The sequence below is a fragment of the Pongo pygmaeus genome, chromosome 16, assembly GCF_028885625.2.
Source record: "Pongo pygmaeus isolate AG05252 chromosome 16, NHGRI_mPonPyg2-v2.0_pri, whole genome shotgun sequence".
Classification (NCBI taxonomy): domain Eukaryota; kingdom Metazoa; phylum Chordata; class Mammalia; order Primates; family Hominidae; genus Pongo; species Pongo pygmaeus.
The window spans coordinates 14,408,928-14,435,851 of NC_072389.2; positions in this window are offsets into that span (position 1 = coordinate 14,408,928).

A 26,924-nucleotide genomic window follows, 5' to 3' on the forward strand; every position below is an offset into this window, starting at 1 on the left:
TTCCATTCCATTCCACATTATATTCCACATTCCATTTTATTCCATTCACCATTCCATTCCATTCCATTCCATATTCAATTGTACATTCGATTCCGCAGTCCATTCCGCATTCCATTCCACATTCCATTCCACGTTCCATTCTCATTCCATTGCATTTCATTTCACATTCCATTCCACGTTCCATTGCATTCCATTTCACATGCCAATACACTTTCCATTCCATTCCATTCCAGATTCCATTCCACATTCCATTCCACATTCCATTCCACATTCCATTCCGCAGTCCATACAATTCCATTCCACATTCCATTCCATTCCAATCCACATTCCATTCCATATTTCATTCCATTCTTTTCCACATTCCATTCCACATTCCATTCCGTTCTATACCACATTCCATTCTTTCCATTTCATTACGTTCCATTCCACGCTCCATTCCTCTTTCCATTAAATTGTATTCCACATTGCATTCCTTTCCATTTCACATTCCATTCCATTCAATACCACAATCCATTGCATTCAATTCCATTCCACGTTCCGTTCCACTTTCCATTAAATTCTAATCCACATTCCATTCCATTCCATTCCACATTCCATTCCATTCGAATCCACATTTCATTCCACATTTCATTTCATACTATTCCACATTGCATTCCACTTTCCATTCCTTTCAGTTCCACATTCCATTCCATTTCTTTCCATTTCATTCCACATTTCATTCCATTCCATTCCATTTCATTCCATTCCACGTTCCGTTCCAAATTCCATTCCATTCAATTCCATGTTCCTTTCCACACTCAATTCCACATTCCATTCTACAATCAATTCCCTTCCATTCAACATTCCATTCCACTTTCCATCCCACTTTCAATTCCACATACCATTCCACGTTCCTTTACACGTTACATTCCATGATCTTTTCCATTCCATTTTAAGTTCCATTCCACATTCCAATGCATTCCATTCGATTCCAAGTTCCATTCCTCATTCCATTCTTTGTCCATTCCATTGAATTCCACTTTCCATTCCACAACGCATTCCAAGTTCCATTCCATTACATTCCACGTTCCATTCCACATTCCATCGCATTGCATTCCAAGTTCCATGCCACAGTCCATTCCACATTCCATTCCACTCCATTCCACATTCCATTACACAATCCATTCCACATTCCATTCCACTATCCCTTCCACATTCCATTAATTTCCATTCCACATTCCATTTCACATTGCATTCCACATTCCATTCCATTCCTTTCCACATTCTATTCCACATTCCATTGCATTCCTTTCCACATTCCATTCCATTCCTTTCCACATTCCATTCCACATTCCATTCCACTTTCCATTCCACGTTTCCGTCGATTTAATACCATGTTCCATTCCAGATTCCTTTCCATTCCATTCCACATTCCATTCCACATTCTAATCCACATTCGAGTCCGCAATCCATTCAATTCCATTCCACATTTCATTCCACATTCCATTCCACATTCCGATCCATTCCATTCCACATACATTCCATATTCCATTCCATTCCATTCCACATTCCATTATCATTCAATTGCATTCTATTCCACATTTCATCCCACATTCCATTCCATTCCATTCCTCATTCAATTCCACTTTACATTCCATGTTCCATTCCTTGTTCCATTCCACATTCCATTCCACGTTCCATTCCATTCCATTCCACGTTCCATTCCATTCAAGTCCACGTTCCATTTCATTCCATTCCACATTCCATTCCACATTCGATTTCACATTACATTCCATATTCTGTTCCACATTCCATTCCATTCCATTCCACATTCCATTCCATTCCATTCCCTTCCATTCCACATTCCATTCAATTCCAGTCCGCATTCCATTCCATTCCATTCACGTCCACATTCTTTTCCATTCCATTCCATTCCACCTTCCATTCCATTCCATTAAATTCCACATTCCTTTCCATTCCATTCCACGTTACATTCCACATTCCATTCCATTCCATTTCACATTCCTTTCCACATTCCATTCCATTCAATTCCCTTCCACATTCCAAACAATTCCTTTCTAAACCACATTCCATTTCTTTCCATTAAACATTCCATTCCATTGCATTCCATTCCACATTACATTCCCTTCCATTCTACATTCCTCTACATTATATTTCACATTCCATTCCACATTCCATTCCATTCCACATTCCATTGCATTCCATTAAATTACACATTGGATTCCATTCCATTCCACATTCCATGCCAAACTCTTCCACATTCTTTTCCATTTCACTCCATTCCATTCTACGTTCCACACCTTTCCATTCTATTCCACCTTCAATTGCTTTCCATTCCACATTCCAAACCATTCCATTCCATTCCTCATTGCATTCCTTTCCATTCTACATTCTATTCCATTCAATCCACATTCCAATCCATTCCATTCCATTCCATTCCACATTCCATTCCCTTCCATTCCACATTCCTTTCCATTCCATTCTACATTCCATTAAACTTTATATTCCACGTTCCATTCCATTCCATTCCACACGCATTCCACTCCATTCCACATTCCATACCGTTCCATTCCTTTCCATTCCGCATTCCGTTTCGTTCCATTCAGCATTCTATTGTCATTCCATTTCATTCCATTCCACATTCAGTTAAAAATTCCATTCCATACCATTCCAGTTTCCATTCCATTCCATTCCATTCCATTCCATTCCACATTGCATTCCTTTCCATTCCACATTACAATTCACAATCCATTCCAGGTTCCATTAGAGGTTTCTTTCCAAGTTTGATTCCACATTCCATTCCATTCCATTCCACGTTCCATTCCGCATATCATTACATTGCATTATACTTTCCATTACACATTCCATTCCATAATCCATTCCACATTCCATTGTGTTTCATTCCACATTCCATTCCACTTTCCTTTCCACATTTCATTGCGTTACATTGCACATTCCATTCCACATTCCATTTCACATTCCATTCCACATCCCATTACATTCCATTCCACATTCCTTTCAGCATTCCATTAAACATTCCTTTTCACATTCCATTCCATTCCATTCCACATTCCATTCCACTTTGCATTCCATTCCATTCCACATTCCATTCCACATTCCATTCCATTCCATTTAAACAATCCATTGCATTCCTTTCCACATTCCATTTCACACTCCTTTCCATTCTATTCCATTCCACATTCCATTCCACATTCCATTCAACATTCCATTCCAGATTACATTCCTCATTCCATTCCACATTCCATTCCATTCCATTACACGTTCTATTCCACGTTCCATTCCATATTCCATTCCACATTCCATTCCACCTTCCATTCCATTACATTCCACGTTCCATTCCACATTACATTCCATTCCATTCCACATTCCATACCATTCCATTTCATTCCACTCCGCATTCCATTGTATTCCATTCCACATTCCGTTCCTCATTCCATTCCATTCCACATTCCATTCCACATTCAATTCCATTCCATTCCACATTCTATTCCATTCCATTCCACATTCCATTCCACATTTTATTCTATGATGCATTTCACATTCCATTCCACTTTCCATTCCACGTTCCATTCCAAGTTCCATTCCATGTATCATTCCATTCCATTCCACGTTCCATTGCACATTCCATTCCATTCCATTCCCCTTTCTATTGCACATTCCATTCCACATTCCATTCCACTTTCCATTCCAATACATTCCACGTTCCATTTCACTTTCTATTCCAAAGTCCATTCAACATTCCATTCCACGTTCCATTCCATTACATTCCACATTCCACTCCACTTTCCATTCCTTTGCATTCCACGTTCCATTTCGCATTCCATTGCACATTCCATTCCACAATCCATTCCATATACCATTCCAAGTTCCATTCCACGTTTTATTCCAATCCATTTCATTCCTATCCATATTGCATTCCATTACATTCCACATTCTATTCCACATTCCATTCCATATTCCATTCCATGCTGCATTCCACATTCCATTCCACGTTCCATTCCACTCTCCCTTCCAAGTTCCTTTCCGTGTTCCGTTCCATTCCATTCCACGTTCCATTGAACATTTCATTCAATAGCATTCTACTTTCTATTCAACTTTCCTTTCCACGTTCCTTTGAACATTCCTTTCCGTTCCATTCCACATTCCAATACACATTGCCTTGCATTCCATTCCACATTTAATTCCACATTCCATTCCACATTCCATTACAATACATTCGACGTACCATGTCAAGTTCCTTTCACAGTCCATTACACATTCCATTCCACTTTCCATTCAATTCCATTCCGCATTCCATCCACTTTCCATTCCTTACCATTCCAATTTCCATTCCACATTCCATTGTACGTTCCATTCCACTTTCCATTCCACTTTCCATTGCACGTTATTTTCCATGTTCTATTCCACGTTCCAATCCATCCCATTCCACGTTCCAGTCAACATTCCATTCCACATTCCATTCCACATTCCATTCTGTTCCACTCCATTCCAATCCACTTTCCTTTCCACTTTCCATTCCACTTTAAATTCCAAATTCCTTTGCATTCCATTCCACAATGCATTCCAAATTCCTTTCCACATTCCATTCTGCATTCCATTCCTTTCCCTTCCATTCCACATTCCTTTCCACATTCCATTCCATTACTTTCCACATTCAATTCCACATAACTTTCCACATTCCATTCCATTCCATTCCACGTTCCCTTCCACATTCCATTCCATTCCATTCCACGTTCCATTCCACATTCCATTCCACATTCCATTCCACGTTCCATTCCACGTTCCATTCCACGTTCCATTCCACCTTACATTCCACGTTCCGTTTCGCATTGCATTCCATTCCATTCCGGATTCCATTCCATTCTATTTCACATTCTATTCCACATTCCATTCCATTCCATTCCACATTCCATTCCACATTACTTTCTATTCCATTCCACATTCCATTCATTTCCATTCCATATTCCATTCCTTTCCATTCCACATTCCATTCCTTTCCATTCCATGTTACATTACACATTTCATTCCATCTTTCATTCAGCAATCGATTCCACTCCGTTCCAAATTCCATTCCATTCCATTCCAGATTTCATTCCACAGTCCATTCCACATTCCATTCCATTGCATTGCACATTCCATTCCATTCCACTTTCCATTCAACGTTCCATTCCACGTTCCATTCCACTTTCCTTTCCACTTTCCATTCCACGTTCCAGTACATACCTTTCCACGTTCCGTACCATTGCATTCCACTTTCTTTCCACATTCCATTCCACGTTACATTCCACAATCCATTCCATTCCATTCCATTCCATTCCATTCCACGTTCCCTTCCACATTTCATTCCACATTTCATTCCTTTCCATTCCACATTCCTTTCCATATTCCTTTCCACATTCCATTCCACATTCCATTACACAATCCATTACTCATTCCATTCCACATTGCTTTCCATTCCATTCTGTGTTCCATTCCACATAGCATTCCATATTGTATTCCACTTTCCTTTCCATTCCATTCCACGTACTGTTCCACTTTGCATTCCATTCCTTTGCACGTTCCATTGCACATTCCATTCCATTTTCCATTCCACATTCCATTCGGCGTGCCATTCCACATTCCATTCCACATTCCATTCCATTCCTTTCCACAGTCCTTTACACATTCCTTTCCATTCCGCTTTCCATTCCACATTCAATTCCAGCTTCCATTCCACGTTCCAGTCCATTACAATCCACGTTCCATTCCACATTGCATTCCATTCCACGTTCCATTTCACATTCCATTTCACATTCCATTCCATATTGCACTCCGTTCCATTCCACTTGCCACTCCACATTCCATTCCACATTCCATTCCACGATCCATTGCGTTCCGTTCCACATTGCATTCCATTCCATTCCACATTCCATTGCATCCCATTCCACATTCCATCCCATTCCATTCCACATTCCATTCCACATTCCATTCCGTTCCATTTCACATTCCATTCCACATTCCAATCCCTTCCATTTCACGTTCCATTCCATTCCATACCACATTCTATTCCACATTCCATTCCACGTTCCATTGCATTCCATTCCATGCTCCATTCCCCCTTCTATTCCATGTTCCATTCCACGTACCATTTAACGATCTATTCCATTTCATTCCACGTTGCATTCCACGTTCCACTCCAGATTTCATGCTACATTACGTTAAACATTTCATTCCACATTCCATTCCATTCCATTCCACATTGCATTCCGTTGTAGTCCACATTCCTTTCCACATTCCATTCCATTTCATTTAAACATTCCAATCTATTCCATTCCACATTCCATTCCACTTTCCATTCCATTCAACATTCCATTCGACACTCCATTCCTCACTCCAATGCTTATCGTTCCATATTCCATTCCACATTCCATTCCATTCCATTCCATGTTGCATTCCACGATCCATTCCACATTCAATTCCACAATCCATTCCACATTCCATTCCATTCCACATTACATTCCATTGCATTACTCATTCTATTCCACCTTCAAATCCACATTCCATTGCACAACCCATTCCATTCCATTCCACGTTCCATTCCACGTTTCATTTCATATTCCATTCCACTTCCCATTCGAAGTTCCATTCCATTCCTTTCCACATTCCATTCCACTCCACTTTCCATTCCACATTCCATTATACATTCCACTCCAAGTTCCATTCAACATTCCCTTCCAATTTTGATTCCATTCAAGTTCCATTTCACATTCCTTTCCATTCCATTCCAAATTCCATTCCACATTTCATTCCATGTTCCACTCCACATTCCATTGCACATTCTGTTATACGTACCATTTCACATTCCATTTCACATCCATTCCACGTTCCATTCCATGTTGCATTCCATTACTTTCCACGTTCCATTCCACCTTCCATTCCATTCTTTTCCAAGTTCCATTCCACATTTCTTCCCACATTCCATTCCGCATTGCACTCCTTTGCGTTCCACATTCCATTGCATTCCATTCCGCATTCTTTTCCACATTGCATTCCACATTCCTATCCACATTCCATTCCATTTTAGTCCACATTCCATTCCACATTCCATTCCACATTTCATTCCACATTCCATTCCACCTTCCATTTCAAATTCCATTCCACATTCCATTTCACATCCCATTTCACATTCCATTCCATTCCATTCCATTCCATATACTTTTTCTTTCCATTCCTCATTCCATTCTATTCCATTACACGTTCCATTCCATTACATATTCCATTCCATTCCACTCCATTCCATTTCACGTTCCATTCCATTACATATTCCATTCCATTCCATATTCCATTCCATTCCATTCCATTCCATTCCATATTCCATTCCATTCCATTCAACATTCCATTACATATTCCATTTCATTCCTTTAGACATCCCAATCCATTACACTTTCCATTCCATTCCACATTCCATTCCATTCCATTCCATTCCACATTCCATTCCATTCTTCGTTCCATTCCATTCCATTCGATTCCACATTCCATTCCATTCCACATCCCATTCCATTGCATTCCTTTGCTTATTCTTTTCCACTTTCCAATCTACGTTCCATTTGATATTCTATTCCATTCCGTTCCACATTCCATTCCATTGAATTCCACCTTCCTTTCAATTCCATTCCACATTCCATTCCATTCCATTCCACATTCCAATCTATTGCATTCCACATTCCATTCTATTCCATTCCATTCCACGTTCCTTTCCATATTCCATTACACCTTCCATTCCACGTTCCATTCCACGTTCCATTCCACTTTCAATTCCATTCCATTCCACACTCTATTACACATTCAATTCCATTCCATAGCACATTCCATAACATTGCATTCCATTCCATTCCACAATCCATTCCACTCCTTCCCACATTCCATTCCACATTCCATTCCGTTCCTTTCCACGTTCCTTTCCATTCCGTTCCATATTGCGTAATACATTTCATTCCATTCCATTTCACATTCCATTGCACATTCGATTCCACTCCATTCCACGTTCCATTCCACATTCCATTCCACATTCCATTCCACGTTACATTCCGTTCCATTCCTCGTTCCTTTCCACGATCCGTTAGATGTTCCTTCCACGTTCCATTCCATTCCATTCTACGTTCCATGCCATATTGCATTCCATTCCATTGCACATTCCATTCCATTCCACATTCCATTCCACAAACCATTGCATTCCATTCCACATTCCATTCCATTCTGCTCCACATTTCATTCCACGTTCCATTCCATTCCTTTCCACATTCCCTTCCACTTTCCATTCCACCTTCCTTTACATGTTCCATTCCAGGTTCCATTAAACGTTTCATTCCATTCCACTCCAACTTCCATTCCATTCCATTCCTCGTTCCATTTCATTCTATTCCACATTCCATTCCACATTCCATTCCACATTTCATTCCACATTCCATTCTACCTTCCATTTCAAATTCCATTCCACATTCCATTTCACATCCCATTTCACATTCCATTCCATTCCATTCCATTCCATATAATTTTCCTTTCCATTCCTCATTCCATTCTATTCCATTACACGTTCCATTCCATTACATATTCCATTCCATTCCACTCCATTCCATTTCACGTTCCATTCCATTACATATTCCATTCCATACCACTCCATTCCATTCCATATTCCATTCCATTCCATTCCATATTCCACTCCATTCCATTCAACATTCCATTATATATTCCATTTCGTTCCTTTAGACATCCCAATCCATTACACTTTCCATTCCATTCCACATTCCATTCCATTCCATTCCATTCCACATTCCATTCCATTCTTCATTCCATTGCATTCCATTCGATTCCACATTCCATTCCATTCCACATCCCATTCCATTGCATTCCTTTGCTTATTCTTTTCCACTTTCCAATCTACGTTCCATTCAATATTCCATTCCATTCCATTCCACATTCCATTCCATTGAATTCCACATTCCATTCTATTCCATTCCATTCCACGTTCCTTTCCATATTCCATTACACCTTCCATTCTACGTTCCATTCCACGTTCCATTCCACTTTCAATTCCATTCCATTCCACACTCTATTACACATTTATTTCCATTCCCTAGCACATTCCATAACATTGCATTCCATTCCATTCCACAATCCATTCCACTCCTTCCCACATTCCATTCCACATTCCATTCCGTTCCATTCCACGTTCCTTTCCATTCCGTTTCATATTGCGTAATACATTTCATTCCATTCCATTTCACATTCCATTCCACATTCGATTCCACTCCATTCCACGTTCCATTCCACATTGCATTCCACGTTACATTCCGTTCCATTCCTCGTTCCATTCCACGATCCGTTAGATGTTCCTTCCACGGTCCATTCCATTACATTCTACGTTCCATGCCATATTGCATTCCATTCCATTGCACATTCCATTCCATTCCACATTAGATTCCACAAACCATTGCATTAAATTCAACATTCCATTCCATTCTGCTCCACATTTCATTCCACATTGCATTCCATTCCTTTCCACATTCCTTTCCACTTTCCATTCCACCTTCCTTTACATGTTCCATTCCAGGTTCCATTAAACGTTTCATTCCATTCCACTCCAACTTCCATTCCATTCCATTCCTCGTTCTATTTCATTCTATTCCACATTCCATTCCACATTCCATTTCAACTTCCATTCTATTCAATTCCACATTCCATTCCATTACTTTCCACATTGCATTGCATTCCATTCCACATTCCATTCAGCATTCTGTTCCACATTCCATTCAATTCCATTTCATTCCACATTCCATCACAGTCCATTTCACATTCCATTTCATTCCATTCCACTTTCCATTCCACATTCCATTCCACATTCCATTCGATTCCATTCCATTCCCCATTCCATACCATTCCATTCCACATTCCATTCCATTCCATTCCACATTCTTTTGCACATTCCATTACATTCTATTCCATTCCACATTGCATTCCGTATTCCATTCCATTGCATTCCACATTCCATTCCACATTCGATTCCACCTTCCATTCCACATTCCATTCTATGTTCTATTCCACATTCCATTCCACATTCCTTTCCACCTTCCATTCAATTCCATTCCACGTTCCATTCCACGTTCCATACCATTCCTTTTCACGTTAAATTCCATTCCATTCCACATCCCATTTCATTCCATTCCATGTTCCATTCCACAATCCATTTCACTTTCCATTGCACCTTCCGTTTCTTTCCATTCCCAATTCTATTCCCCATTCCGTTCCCTTCCATTCAACTTCCCATTCCATTCAGTTCCACATACATTTCCATTCCATTATATTCCATTCCACATTCCATTCCATTCCGCATTACATTCCATTCCATTCCATTTCACATTCCAATAATTTCCATTCCACATTCCATTCCATTACACATTCCATTCCATTCCACATTCCATATCATTCCATTCCATTCCACATTATATTCCATTTCATTCCACATTACATTCCACATTCTATTCCATTTCTTTACATTCCACATTCCATTCCACATTCCATACCGTTCCATTCCAATTTCCTATCCATTCCATTCCACATTCCATTCCATTCCATATTCCGTTAGACATTCCATTCTATTCCAATCCACATTCCATTCCACTCTATTCCACATTCCATTCCATTCCATTCCATTCCATTCCATTCCATTCCATTCCATTCCATTCCATTCCATTCCTCATAACATTGCATACTATTCCACAATCCTTTCCAAACCACTCCATTTCACATTCTGTTGCATTCCGCATTCCATTCCATTCCAATCCACATTCCATTCCATTCCGTTTCATTCCATTCCTCATCATAATCCATTCCATTCCACATTCGATTCCATTTCATTCCATTCCACATTCAGTTCCATTACACATTCCATTCCATTCAATTCCACATTCCATTCCAGATACCTTTCAATTGCACTCTATTCGATATTCTATTCCATTCCACACTCCATTCCTTTCTATTCCAAATTCCATTCCATTCCATTTTGCAAATTTCATTACATTCCATTCCCAATTAAATTCCATTCCACAATCGATTCCATTCCACATTCCATTCCCATTCCATTCCACATTCCATTAGAGTTTACATTCCATGTACCATTCCACGTTCCTTTCCACGTTGCAATCCACGTCCCATTACACATTACATTCCACGTTCCATTTTAGTTTCCATTGCACTTTCCATTCCATTCCATTCCACATTCCATTCCATTAAATTACACATTCCATTCCACTTTCCATTCCATTCCATTCCACATTCCATTCCACATTCCATTCCACATTCCATTCCATATTCCATTCCATTCTATTCCACATTGCATTCCACGTTACATTCCACTTTACATTCCACATTCCATTCCACATACCATTCTACATTCCATTCGATTCCATTCCATTCCACTTTCCAGTCAGCATTCCATTCCATTAAACATTCCATTGCGCATTCCGTGCCATTCCACATTCCATACACATTTCCATTACATTCCTTTCCACTTTCCATTCCATTGCATTCCACTTTCCTTTCTGATCCATTCCACGTTCCATTCCACTTTCCATTCCACGTTCGATTCCACGTTCTATTACACATGCCATGCCATTCCATTCCACGTTCCATTACACAATCCATTCCAATACATTCCACAGTGCAGTCCACCTTCCATTCCACATTCCAGTCCACATTCCATTCCATTCCTTTCCATTTCACATGCCATTCCATTCCATTCCACTTTCCATTACATTCCATTTCACATTCCATTCCACTTCATTCCATTCCACATTCTATAACATTCCACATTCCATTCCATTCCATTACACATTCTATTCCAATTCATTCTGTTCCATTCCATTCTACATTCCATTCCATTCCATTTCATTCCACTATCTATTCCATTCCATATTCCGTTACTTTCCAGTGCACATTCCATTCCTGTCCATTGCACATTTCCTTCCATTCCATTCTACATTCCATTCCATTTCACTCCATTCCACATTCTATTCCATTCCACAATCCCTTCCATTCCACCTTCCATTCCACATTCCTTTTCACTTTCCAGTCCATTCCATTCCACATTCCATTCCATTCCATTCCATTCCATTCCATTCCACATTCCAAACCTTTCAATTCCATTCCATTCCACATTGCTTACCGTTCCGTTCCATTCCGCATATCATTCATTTCCATTCCCCATACCATTCCATTCCATTCCACATTCCATTCCGTTCCATTCCATTCCATTCCTCATTCCATTACCTTCCATTTTTTTTCCATTCCACATTTTTTCCATTCCATTCCAAATTCCATTCCACTTTCTGTTACCTTCCATTCCACATTATTTTCCATTGCATTCCACATTCCATTCCATTCTTTCACATTCCATTCCACATTCTGTTACCTTCCATTCTCATTCTTTTCTGTTCCATTCCACATTCCATTCAACGTTGCATTCCATGTTCCATTTCGCATTTCATTCCATTAAATTCCATTCCATTCCTTATTCCATTTTATACCATTCCACATTCTGTTCCACATTCCATTCCATTCCATTCCACATTCCACTCCCTTCCATTCCACATTACATTGTTTTCCATTCCACGTCACATTCCACATTCCATTCCACTTTCCATTCCACAATCCATTCCATTCCATTCCAAATTCCATTCCATTACAATCCACTTTCCATTCCACATTCCATTCCACATTCCATTCCACATTCGTCTGCATTCTGCTACACATTTCATTCCATTCTATTCCACGTTCTATTCCACTTTCCCTTCCACATTCCATTTCACATTCCATTCTACGTTCCATTCCATACTATAACAAATTCCATTCCACTTTCCATGAGACATTCCATACCACTTTCCATTCCATTACATTCCACTTTCCATTCCACCTTCCATTGCCAATGCCATTCCAAGTTCCATTCCACATTCCATTTCACGTTCCAGTCTACGTTCGTTTCCAGGTTCCATTCCATTCTATTGCAATTCTCATTCCACAATCCATTCCATTCCACGTTCCATTCCACATTCCAATCCACATTACATTCCATTCCATTCCACATTCTATTCCACATACCATTCCATTCCATTCCACATTCAGTTCCACGTTACATTACATTTCATTCCACTCCACATTCCATTCCATTCCATTCTACTTTACATTGCACATTACATTCCACGCGGCATTCCACATTCTGTTCCTTGTTCCATTCCACGTTCCATTCCAAGTTCCATTTCATGTTCCATTCTATTCCATTCCACGTTCCATCGCACATTCCATTCCATTCCACCTTCTATTGCAGATTCCATTCCATTCTGCATTCAATTCCACGTTCCATTCCACCTTATATTCCATTCCATTCCACTTTCAATTTCACATTCCTTTGCCCATTCCATTCCACGTCCCATTCCACGTTGCATTCCACATTCCATTCCATTCCATTCCTCAACCCGTTCCACAGCCCATTCCATTCCATTCCACATTCCATTCCACTTCCCATTAAATTCCATTCCACATTCCCTCCACATTCCATTCCACGTTCCATTCCAAGTTCCTTTCCACGTTCCATTCCACATTCTATTCCATTGCATTCCATGTTCCATTCCTTTCCATTCCACGTTCCTTTTCATTACGTTTCACATTTCATTCCACATTCCATTTCACAATGCATTCCACATTCCATTTCACTTTCCATTCCTTTCCATTCCATTCCATTCCACATTCCATTCATTCCACTCCACATTACATTCCACGTTCCATTCCGCGTTCCATTCCACTTTTCAATGCACGTTCCGTTCCATTACATTCCACTTTCCATTCCACATTACATTTCACATTCCATTACACATTTCATTTCACATTCAATTCCATTCCATTCCACATTCCATTCCATTCCATTCCATTCCACATTCCATTCCATTCCATTCCATTGCACATTCCATACCATACCGTTCCATTCCACATTCCATACCATTCCACTTCATTCTGCATTCCATTATTTCCATTCCACATTCCATTCCATTCCATTCCACATTCCACTGCATTCCATTCCACTTTCCATTCCCTTCCATTGTTTATTACATTCCATTCCATTCCTTTCCATTCCACGTTCTGTTCCACTTTCCATTCCATGTTCCATTTCACGTTCCATTCCGTTTCATTACACATTCCATTCCACGTTCCATTCCATTCCATTACACTTTCCATTCCACATTCCATTCCATTCCATTACACTTTCCATTCCACATTCCGTTCCACATTACATTCCGTTCCATTCCACATTGCGTTCCACGTTCCATTCAACATTCCATTCCATACTTCATTCCATTACATATTCCATTCCACAATCCATTCCGTTGCATTCCACATTCCATTCCACATTCCATTCCATTGCATTCCACGTTCCAATCCACATTCCGTTCCATTCTATTGCACATTACATTCCATTCTACTCCACATTCCCTTCCATTCCATTCCACGTTCCATTTCATTCCATTGCATTCCACATTTCATTCCATTCAATTCCACATTCCATTCCATTCCATTCCATTCTATTCCAAATTGAATTTCATTACATTCCACATTCCATTCTGTTCCATTCAAAATTCCATTGCATTCCATTCCACATTCCATTTCATTCTATTGCATTCCATTCCTCATTCCATATCATTCCATTCCTTTTCACATTCCATTACTTTCCGTTCCGCATTCCATTCCACATCTCATTCCATTCCTTTCCACATTCCATTCTATGTTCCATTCCACATTCCATTCTACGTTCTATTCCATATTCCATTACATCTCCAATTCCATTCTTTTCCACATTCCATACAATTCCATTGCATTCCATTCCACATTCCATTCCATTCCATTCCACATTCCTTTCCATATTCCATTCCATTCCATTCCACTTTCCGTTCCAAATGCCATTCCATTCCATTCCACATTCCATTCCACATTCAACACCATTCCAATCCACATTCCATTCCATTCCATCCAACCTTCCATTCCATTCCACATTCCTTTCCATTCCATTCCACGTTACATTCCACATTCCATTCCACATTCCTTTCCACTGCATTCTTACACATTGCAATCCTTTCTATTCCACATTCCATTCCATTCCATTCCAGATTCCATTCCACATTCATTTCCACAATCGATTCTACGTTCCATTCCATTCCATTCCACATTCCATTCCATTGCATTCCACATTCCATTCCATCGAATTCCGCATATCATTCAATTCCATTGCATTCCACATTCCATTCCATACCATTTCGCCTTAAATTGCACTCCTTTCGAGTCTATTCCACATTCCAAAACATTCCATTCCACATTCCATTCCATATTATATTCCGCTTTCCATTCCATTTCGTTCCACTTTCCATTCCATTCCTTTCCACTTTCCATTCCACATTCTATTCCGCTTTCTATTCCATTTCGTTCCACACTACACTCCATTCCATTCCACATTCCATTCGAAGTTCTATTCCATTCCATTTCACATTCCATTCCTTTCCACTCCACATTCCATTCTATTCAATTGCTTATTTCTTTCCATCACATAGCATACCACTTTGCATTCCATTCCATTCCACCTTTCATTCCACCTTTCATTCCACATTCCATTTCACATTTCATTCCATTCCATTCCGCATTCCATTCCACATTCCATTCCACGTTCCATTCCATTCCATTCCATATTCCATTCCATTCCATTCCATTCTACATTGTATTCCACTCAATTCTACATTTCTTTCAATTGCATTGCATTCCACATTCCACTCCATTCCATTCCGAATTCCATGCCATTCCATTTCACTCCATTCCACATTCCTTTACATTCCATTCCACATTCCAATCCATTCCATTCCATATTCCATTCCATATTCCATTCCACATTCTATTCCACATTCCATTCCATTTCATTCCAAGTGGTATTCCTTTCCATTCGATATTCCATTCTACATTCCATTCCGTTACATTCCACATTCCTTTCCATTCAATTCCTAATTTCTTTCCATTGCATTGCATTCCACATTCCATTCCATTCCCATTCCATTCAATTCCATTACATTCTATTCCACATCCCATTCCATTCCATTCCTCCTTCCATTCCAATCCATTGCACTATCCATTCCACATTCCATTCCATATTCCTTTCTGCGATCCATTCCATTTCACTCCAGATTTCATTCCATTCCTTTCCACATGTCATTCCATTCTATTCTATCTCCCATTACACACTCCAATTCATTCCATTCCACATTACATTCCACTTTCCATTTCATTCCATTGCACGTTACATTCCACATTCCATTCCATTCCATTCCACGTTCCATTCCACATTCCATTCCATTCCTTTAAACATTGCCTTCCACATTCCATTCCATTCCATTCCACATTCCTTTCCACATTCCATTCTGCATTCCATTCAACATATCATTCCATTCTATTCCACATTCCATTCCATTCCACATTCCATTCCACATTCCATTGCATTCCTGTCCACAATCCATTACACATTCCTTTTCACATTCCATTCCACATTCGATTCCATTCCATTCCACATTCCATTCCACATTCCTTTGCATTCCAGTCCACATTCCATTCCAAGTTCCATTCCATTCCCTTCCACATTCCATTTAATTCTAAACCACATTCCCTTCCACATTCCATTCCACGTTCCAATCCACATTCCATTCCACATTCCATTGCATTACATTCCATACTCCATTCCACATTCCACTCCATACTCCATTCCACATTCCATTCCAAGTTGCATTCCATTCCATTCCATGTCCCATTCCACATTCAATTCCTCATTGCATTCCACTTTGCATTCCATTCTATTCCACGATGCTTTCCATTCCATTCTACGTTCCATTCCACTTTCCATTCCACATTCCATTCCACGTTTCACTCCACATTGCATTCCATTCCATTTCACATTCCATTTCACCTGCCATTCCATTCCATTCCACATTCCATTCCATTCCATTCCACATTCCTTTCCACTCAATTCCGCATCTCATTCCATTGCATTGCATTCCACATTCTCCTCCATTCCATTCCGCATTCCATGCCATTTCATTCCATTCTATTTCACTTTTCACTACATTCCATTCCACATTCCAATCCATTCCATTCCACTTTCCATTCCACATTCCATTCCACATTCTATTCCACGTTCCATTCCATTTCATTCCATTTTCTATTCCTTTCCAATCGACATTCCATTACACGTTCCGTTCCACGTTCTATTCCATTCCATTCCACCTTCCATTCCACATTCCACTCCACGTTCTATTCCACTTTCCATTCCAATCAGTTCGACCTTTCATTCCACCTTCCATTCCATATCATTCCGTGTTCCGTTCCACATGCCACTGCACATTTCATTCCACGTTCCATTCCACATTCCATTCAACGTTCCATTCCACGTTCCATTCCATGTTCCATTCCACTTTCCATTCCATTCCATTCCACGTTCCATTCTAGATTAAATTCCATTCCATTCCACATAATATTCAACATTCCATTCCATTCCACGTTCCATTCCATATTAAATTCCATTCCATGCCACATACTATTCAACATTCCATTCCACATGCCATTCCATTGTACTCCACATTCCACTCCACATTGCATTCCATTCCATTCCACATTCCATTCCAAATTCCATTACATTAAATTCCACATTGCGTTCCACATTCCATTGCGCTTTCCATTCCACGTTTCATTCCACATTGCATTACACGTTCCATTCCAAGTTCCATTACATTCCGTTCCATTCCACATTCCATTCCACTTTCTATTCAACATTCCATTCCACATTCCATTCCTTTCTTTCCTACCTTCCATTCCATTCAACATTCCATTCCACATTCCATTCCACATTCCATTCCACATTTCATTCCATTCTACATCCAATTCTTTTCTGTTCCACATTGCATTCGACATTCCATTCCATTCCATTCCATATTCCATTCCATTACATTCAAAATACCATTCCATTGCATTCCACATTCCATTCCAGATACCATTCCACATTCCATTCCACATTCCATTCCACATTCCATTCCATTCTACATCCAATTCCCTTCTGTTCCACATTGCATTCGACATTCCATTCCATTCCATTCCATATTCCATTCCATTACATTCAAAATACCATTCCATTGCATTCCACATTCCATTCCAGATACCATTCCACATTCCATTCCACATTCCATTCCATGTTCCACTCCAATCCATTCCACATTCCATTCCATTCCATTCCATATTCCATTCCATTTAATTCCATATTTCATTCCATTCCATTGCATTCCACATTCTATTCCATTCCATTCCTTTCCATTCCTTTCTATTCCACCTTGCATTGCATTCCATTCCTAATTCAATTCCATTCCATTCCATTGCACTTTCCATTCCACATTCCGTTCCACATTCTATTCCACTTTCCATTCCATTTCTTTCCACATTCCTTTGCATTCCATTCGACATTCCATTCCACGTTCTATTGCATTCCATCCAACATTCCATTCCACTCCATTCCACATTCATTCCTTTCAATTCCTCATTTTATTCCATGGCATTGCATTCCATATTCCATTCCATTCCATTCGTCATATCCTTCCTTTCCATTGCATTCCGCATTCCATTCCCATTCCATTGCAGTCCATTCTGTTCTATTGTACATTCCATTCCATTCCATTACACATTCCATTCCATTACATTCCGCATTCCATTCCATATTCCATTCCCCGTTCGTTTCCCTTCAACTCCACGTTCCATTCCATTCCATTCTATTCCAGTCCGCATTCCATTCCATTCCATTCTATTCAATACCTCATTCCATTCCATTCCATTCCACATTCCATTCCACTTTCAATTCTACATTCTATTCCACGTTCCATTCCATTCCATTCCACATTGCATTCCATTCCATTCCACATTCCATTCCATTTCATTCCATTCCAAATTCCATTTGATTCCATTACATTCCATTCCACATTCCATTCCATTTCATTCCATTCCAAATTCCATTTGATTCCATTCCATTCCATTCCACATTCCATACCATTCCATTCCAATCCACATTCCATTCCTTTCCGTTCTACATTCGATTCCATTCCATTCCACATTCCATTCCATTCAATTCCACATTTCATTCCACTCCATTCCACATTCCATTCCATTCCATTCCATTCTATTCCGCATTCCATTACATTCCATTCCACCTTCCATTCCACATTACATTCCACATCCTAGTCCACGTTCCATTCCATTCCATTCCACATTCCATTCCATTCCATTATATATTCCATTCCATTCCATTCCACATTCCAATCCATTCTATTCCACATTGAATTCCAATCCATTCCATTCCACATTGAATTCACTTTCCATTCCATTCCATTACACATTCCGTTTCATTCCATTAAACACCATTCCAAATTCCATTTCAATTTCCATTCCATTCCGTTGCATTCCACATTCCATTTCATTCCAATCCACATTCCATTCCATTCCAACTTAAATTCTATTCCATTCAATTACACATTCCACTCCACATTCCATTGTACATTCCATTCTATTCCTTTTTATTAGACATTCCATTCCATTCCACTCCACATTCCATTCCATTCCACATTCCATTCCATATTCCATTCCATATTCCATTCCCTGTTCCATTCCCTTCAATTACACGTTCCATTCCATTCAATTTCATTCCGCATTCCATTCCATTCCATTCCATTCCATTCCATTCCATTCCATTCCACATTCCATTCCATTCTATTCCACGTTCCATTCCACTTTCCATTCCACATTCTATTCCACGTTCCATTCCGTTCTATTCCACATTGCATTCCATTCCATTCCACATTCCATTCCATTCCATTCCTTTCCACATTCCACTCTATTCCATTCCATTCCATTTCACGTTCCACACCATTCCATTCCAATCCACATTCCATTCTTTTCTGTTCTACATTCGATCTCATTTCATTCCACATTCCACTCGATTCCATTACATTCCATTTCACGTTCCATACAATTCCATTCCAATCCACATTCCATTCCTTTCCGTTCTACATTTGATTCCATTCCATTCCACTTTCCATTCCATTCAATTCCACTTTCCATTCCATTCCATTGCATTCCACATTTCATTCCACTGCATTCCGCTTTCCATTCCATTCCATTCCACATTCCTCTGCATTCCATTCCACATTTCATTCCATTCCATTCCACATTTCATTCCATTCCATTCCACATTCCAATCGATTCCAATCCAGGTTGCATTCCATTCCATTCCACATCGCATTTCATGTTCCATTCCATTCCATTCCACATTCCATTCCATTGCATTCCACATTCCATTCCACATTGCTTTCTCTTCCATTCCACCTTCCATTCCAAATTACATTCCACATTCCATTCCATATTCCATTCCACGTTCCATTCAACAATCCATAACACATTCCATTCCATTGCATTCCACATTCAATTCCACATACCATTTCATTCCATTCCACATTGCATTCAACATTCCATTAAACATACCATTCCTTTCCGTTGCCCATTCCATTCCACATTCCATTCCATTCATTTCTACGTTCCATTCCACGTTCCATTCCACTTTCGATTCCACTTTCCATTCCACGTTCCATTCCATTCCATTCCAATTTCCATTCAACGTTCCATTCAATTCCAATTCACGTTCCATTCCATATTCCATTCCACATTCCTTTCCACATAACATTCCACTTTTCATTCCACTTTCCATTCCACGATGCATTCCACGTTCCTTTCCACGTTCCATTCCGTTCCATGCTACATTCCATTCTGCATTCCATTCCAATACATTCCACGTTACATTCCATTCCTTTCCATTGCACGTTCCATTCCACATTGCATTGCGAATTCCATTCCATTCCATTCCATTCCATTCCACATTCCCTTAAACGTTCCCTTCCGTATGCATTCCATTCCATTCCACATTCTAATCCATTCCATTCCACATTCCATTCCACAATCCATTCCATTCCATTCCACATTCCATTCAATTCGATTCCTCGTTACATTTCACGTTCCATTCCACATTCCATTCCATTCCAATCCATGTTCCATTCCATTCCACTTTCCCTTCCATTCCATTCCACATTCCATTTTATTAAATTTCACATTGCATTCCACATTCAATTTCACATACCATTCGATTATATTTCATTGCATTTCACATTCCATTCCATTGCAATCCACATGCCATTCCTTTCCATTCCACGGTCCATTCCATTGCACATTCCATTCCATTCCATTCCACATTGCATTCCACTTTCCATTCCACCTTCCATTCCATTCCATTCTATTCCATATTCCATTCCATTCCATTTCACATTCCATTCCATTAAATACCACATTCCATTCCACATTCCATCCCACGTTCTATTCCATTCCATTCCACATTGCATTCCACTTTCGTTTCGGCTTTCCATTCCACGTTCCATTCCATTCCATTCCAAGTTCCATTCCATATTACATTCCATTCCTTTCCACATTCTATTCCATTCCATTCCACATTGCATACCATTCCATTATACGTGCCATTCCACATTCCATTCCACGTTCAATTCCACTCCATTCTACTTTCCATTTCATTCCATTGCATGTTACATTCCACATTCCATTCCATTACATTCCACTTACCATTCCACTTTCCATTGCATTCCATTCTACATTCCATTCCATTCCTTAAACTTTGCCTTCCACATTACATTACATTCCATTCCACATTCCTTTCCACATTCCATTCTCCATTCCATTCAACATATCATTCCATTCCATTCCACATTCCATTCCATTCCACATTCTATTCCACATTCCATTGCATTCCTGTCCACAATCCATTACACATTCCATTTCACATTCCATTCCACATTCGATTCCATTCCATTCCACATTCCATTCCACATTCCTTTGCATTCCAGTACACATTCCATTCCACATTCCTTTGCATTCCATTCCACATTCCATTAAATTCTAAACCACATTCCCTTCCATGTTCCATTCCATGTACCATTCCACATTCCATTCCACATTCCATTGCATTACATTCCATATTCCATCCCACATTCCATTCCAAGTTCCATTCCATTCCATTCCACGTTCCATTCCACTCCATTCCATGATCCATTTCTTTCCATTCCAAGTTACATTCCACATTCCATTTCACGTTTCATTCCACCTTCCTTTCCATTCCGTTCCATTCCATTCCACATTCCATTCCATTCCACTCCACTTCCCATTCCATTCAATTCCACATTCCATTCCATTCGATTCCATATCATTCCACATTCCATTCGAAATTCCATTCCCTTCCATTCTACATTCCATTCCCTTCCATTCTACATTCCACACCATCCCATTCCACTTTCCATTCCATATTCCATTCCCTTCCAATCTACATTCAATTCCCTTCCATTCTACATTCCACACCATCCCATTCCACTTTCCATTCCACATTCCATTCCAAGTCCCATTCAACATTCCATTCCTTTGCATTCCACATTGCATACAATTCCATTCCAATCCATTCTGGATTCCATTCCATGCCAATCCACATTCTATTCCACGTTCCATTCCTTTCCATTCCACATTACATTCCACATTTCATTCCACTTTCCATTCCAAATTCCTTTCCTCTCCATTCCACGTTCCATTCCTCATTCCATTCCACATTCCGTTCCACGTTCCATTCCATTCCATTCCACGTTTCATTCCACCTTCCATTCCATTCCATTGCCCGTTCCATTCAACATTCCATTCCACATTCCATTCCATGTTCCTTTCCACGTTCCATTCCATGTTCCATTCCACGTACCATAACAAGTTCCTTTCCACGTTCCATTGCATTTCATTCAACGTTCCATTCGACATTCCTTTCCAATCCATTCCACTTTCCATTCCACATTCCATTCTACATTCCTTTCCACATTCCATTCTGTTCCTTTCCACCTTCCATTCGACATTCCATTCCACAATGCATTCCATTACTTTCCACATCCCATTCCACATTCCATTCAATTCCTTTCCACATTCCATTCCACATTCCATTCCATTCCATTCCACGTTCCATTCCAGGTTCCATTCAACATTCCATTCCAGATTCCATTCCACGTACCATTCCATTACTTTCCACTGTTCCATTCCATTACATTCCATGCTACTTTCCACATTCCATTCCACTTTCTCTTCCACATTCCTATCCGTTCCATTCCGTGTTCCATTCGACATTCCATTCCACGTTCCATTTTATGTTCCATTCCACTTTCCATTCCATACCAATCCACATTCCATTCCATTTCATTTCACGATCCATTCCATTGCACGTTCCATTCCATTCCATTCCACACTGCATTCCACTTTCCAATCCACCTTCCATTCCATTCCATCCTATTCCATATTCCATTGCATTCCATTACACATTCAATTCCATTACATTCCACATTCCATTACACTTTCCATTCCTCATTCCATTCCACATTCCATTCCACATTGCATTCGGTTCCAATCTATTCCATTCCATATTCCGTTACACATTCCATTCAATTTTCCACTCCACATTCCATTCCATTCCACAATCCATTCCACATTGCATTCCTTTCCTGTCCACATCCCATTCCTCATTCCATTCCATTCCTTTCCACATTCCATTCCATTCCATTACACATTCTATTCAACATTTCATTCCACATCCCATTCCATTCCCTTCCGCATTCCGTTCCACATTTCATTGCGTTCCATTCCACGTTCCATTCCAGGTTGCATTCCACATTCCATTCCGGATTCCATTCTGCTATCCATTCCATTCCATTCCAGTTTCCATTCCACTTTCCATTCCATTACATTGCACGTTACTTTCAACATTCCATTGCCCATTTCATTATACATTCCATTCCACGTTCCATTCCAGCTTCCTTTGACGGTCCATAGCATTCCATTCACGTTCCATTCCACGTTCCTTTCCATTAAATTAAATGTTCCATTACACATTCCATTCCACATTCCATTCTGTTCCTTCCCACATTCCATTCCACATTCCTTTCCACATTCCATTTCTTGTTCCATTCCACATTCCATTACACAATCCATTTCGCATTCCATTGCACATTCCATTCCACTTTCCATTCCATCGCTTTCCACATTCCATACCACGTTCCTTTCCATTCCATTAAACGTTCCAATGCATTCCATTCCACACTCCATTCCACATTCCCTTTCTTTCCATCCCACTTTCCATTCCATTCCATTCCGCATTCTGCTCCATATTCCCTTCCTTTCCATTCCACATTCCCTTCCTTTCCATTCCACATTCGATTCCATTCCATTCCACATTCCATTCCATATTTCCTTCCTTTCCATTCCACATTCCATTGCATTCCATTCCACATTCCTTTCCACGTTCCATTCCACACTCCATTCCACTTTCCATTTGACGTTCCATTCCATTACATTCCACGTTCCACTCCTTTGCTTTCCACACTCCATTTCATTCCATTCCACATTACATTCAACATTCCATTTAACATTCCATTTCGCATTCCATTCCAATCCATTCCACATTCCATTCCATTCCAATCCATATTCCATTCCACCTTCCATTCCACATTCCATTCCATTCCAATACATTCCACATTGCATTCATTTCCACATTCCATTTCACATTCCATTCCCTTCCATTCCTTTTCGTTCCACGTTAAATTCCACATTCCAATTTCCATTCCACGTTCCATTCCATATTCCATTCTATTCTATTCCACATTGCATTCCATTCCTTCCATTGCATTCCGCATTCCATTCCATTGCATTCCCCATTCTATTCCAGATTCCATTCCATTCCACTGCACATTCAATTCCAAATTCCATTCCATTAGTTTCCATTCTCCATTCCATTCCATTGCATTCCACATTCTATTCCTCATTCCATTCCAATCCATTCCACATTCCATTCCACATTCTATTCCTCATTGCATTCCATTCCATTCCTCATTCAATTGCACATTCCATTCCATTCCATTTCACATTCCATTCCATTTCATTCCACATTCCATTCCATTCAAATCCACATTCCATTCCACATTCTGTTGCATTCCCATCCATATGATATTCCACATTCCCTTCCATTTCAATCCTGATTTCATTGCACATTCTATTTCACATTCCATTCCACATTCCATTCCACATTCCATTCCGCATTCCATTCCACATTCCATTTCATTCCATTCCCCATCCCTTTCCACATTACATTCCATTCCATTCCACATTACATTTCACTTTCCATTCCACAATCCCTTCCATATTACATTCCATTCCATTCCACATTCCAATCCATTCCATTCTATTCCATTCCACATTCCATACGACATTCCAATCCATTCCATTCCACATTCCATTACACATTCGATTACATTCCTTTCCACATTGTATTCAATTCCATTTCACATTATATTGCAACTTCTATTCCATTCGATTCCTCGTTTCATTCCACCATCCATTCCACCTTCCATTCCATTTCCATTCCACTTTCCATTCGACGTTCCATTCAATTCCATTCCACTTTCCATTCCAATTTCCATTCCACATTCCATTCATTTACATACCATTCCAGTCCACATTACATCCCATTCCACATTCCATTCCATTCCTTTCCACATTCAATTCCTTTCCATTGAACATTCCATTCCACATTCGATTCCACTTTCTATTCCACATTCCATTCCACATTCAAATCCACGTTCCATTCCAGTCCATTCCATGTTCCATTCCATGATCCATTCCATTCCTTTCCACGTTGCACTCTACATTCCATTCCACATTCCATTCCACGTTCCATTCCACATTCCATTCCACTTTCCATTCCATGTTTCATTCCAAGTTCTGTACCACGTTCCTTTCCATTCTATTCCACCATCCATTCCACATTCCATTCCGTTCCATTACACTTTCCATTCCACATTCCATACCACAATCCATTCCACATTCCATTACGTTCCATTCCACATTACATTCCACATTACATTTCACATTCTATTCCACATTCCATTAAACATTATATTCCGATCTGTTCCGCATTCCATTCCACATTCCATTCCACATTGCATTCCACATTCCATTCCTTTCCATTCCACGTTCCATTCCACATTCCATTTCAAGTTCCATTACACGTTCCTTTCCATTTCATTCCACGTTCCGTTCCACATTTCATTCCACATTCCTTTCCACGTTCCTCTCCGTTCCAATCCATGTTCCACCACAAATTGCATTCCATTCCATTCTTCGTTCCATTCCACATTCCATTCCACATTCCATTCCATTCCATTCCACATTCCATTCCGTTCCACATTACAAAACCTTCCATTCCACATTCCATTCCACCTTCCATTCCATTCCACTCTACTCCAAATTCCATTCCACTCCATTCTATTCCACATTCCATTCCAATCCGTTACGCATTCCATTCCATTCCATTCCATATTCCATTCCACATTCCATTCCACGTTCCACTCCACGATCCATTGCTTTCCATTCCACATTCCATTCCATTCCATTCCACATTCTGGTCCATTCCATTCAACTTTCCATTCTATATTCCATTCCATTCCATTCGACATTCCTTTCCATTCCAAATCACATTCCATTCTATTCCATTCCATATTCCATTCCACTTTACCTTCCATTCAATTCTTCATTCCATTACATTCCGTTCCACATTCCACGTTCCATTCCACGTTCCATTCCATTCAATTCCACGTTCTATTCCACAATCCATTCCTTTCTAT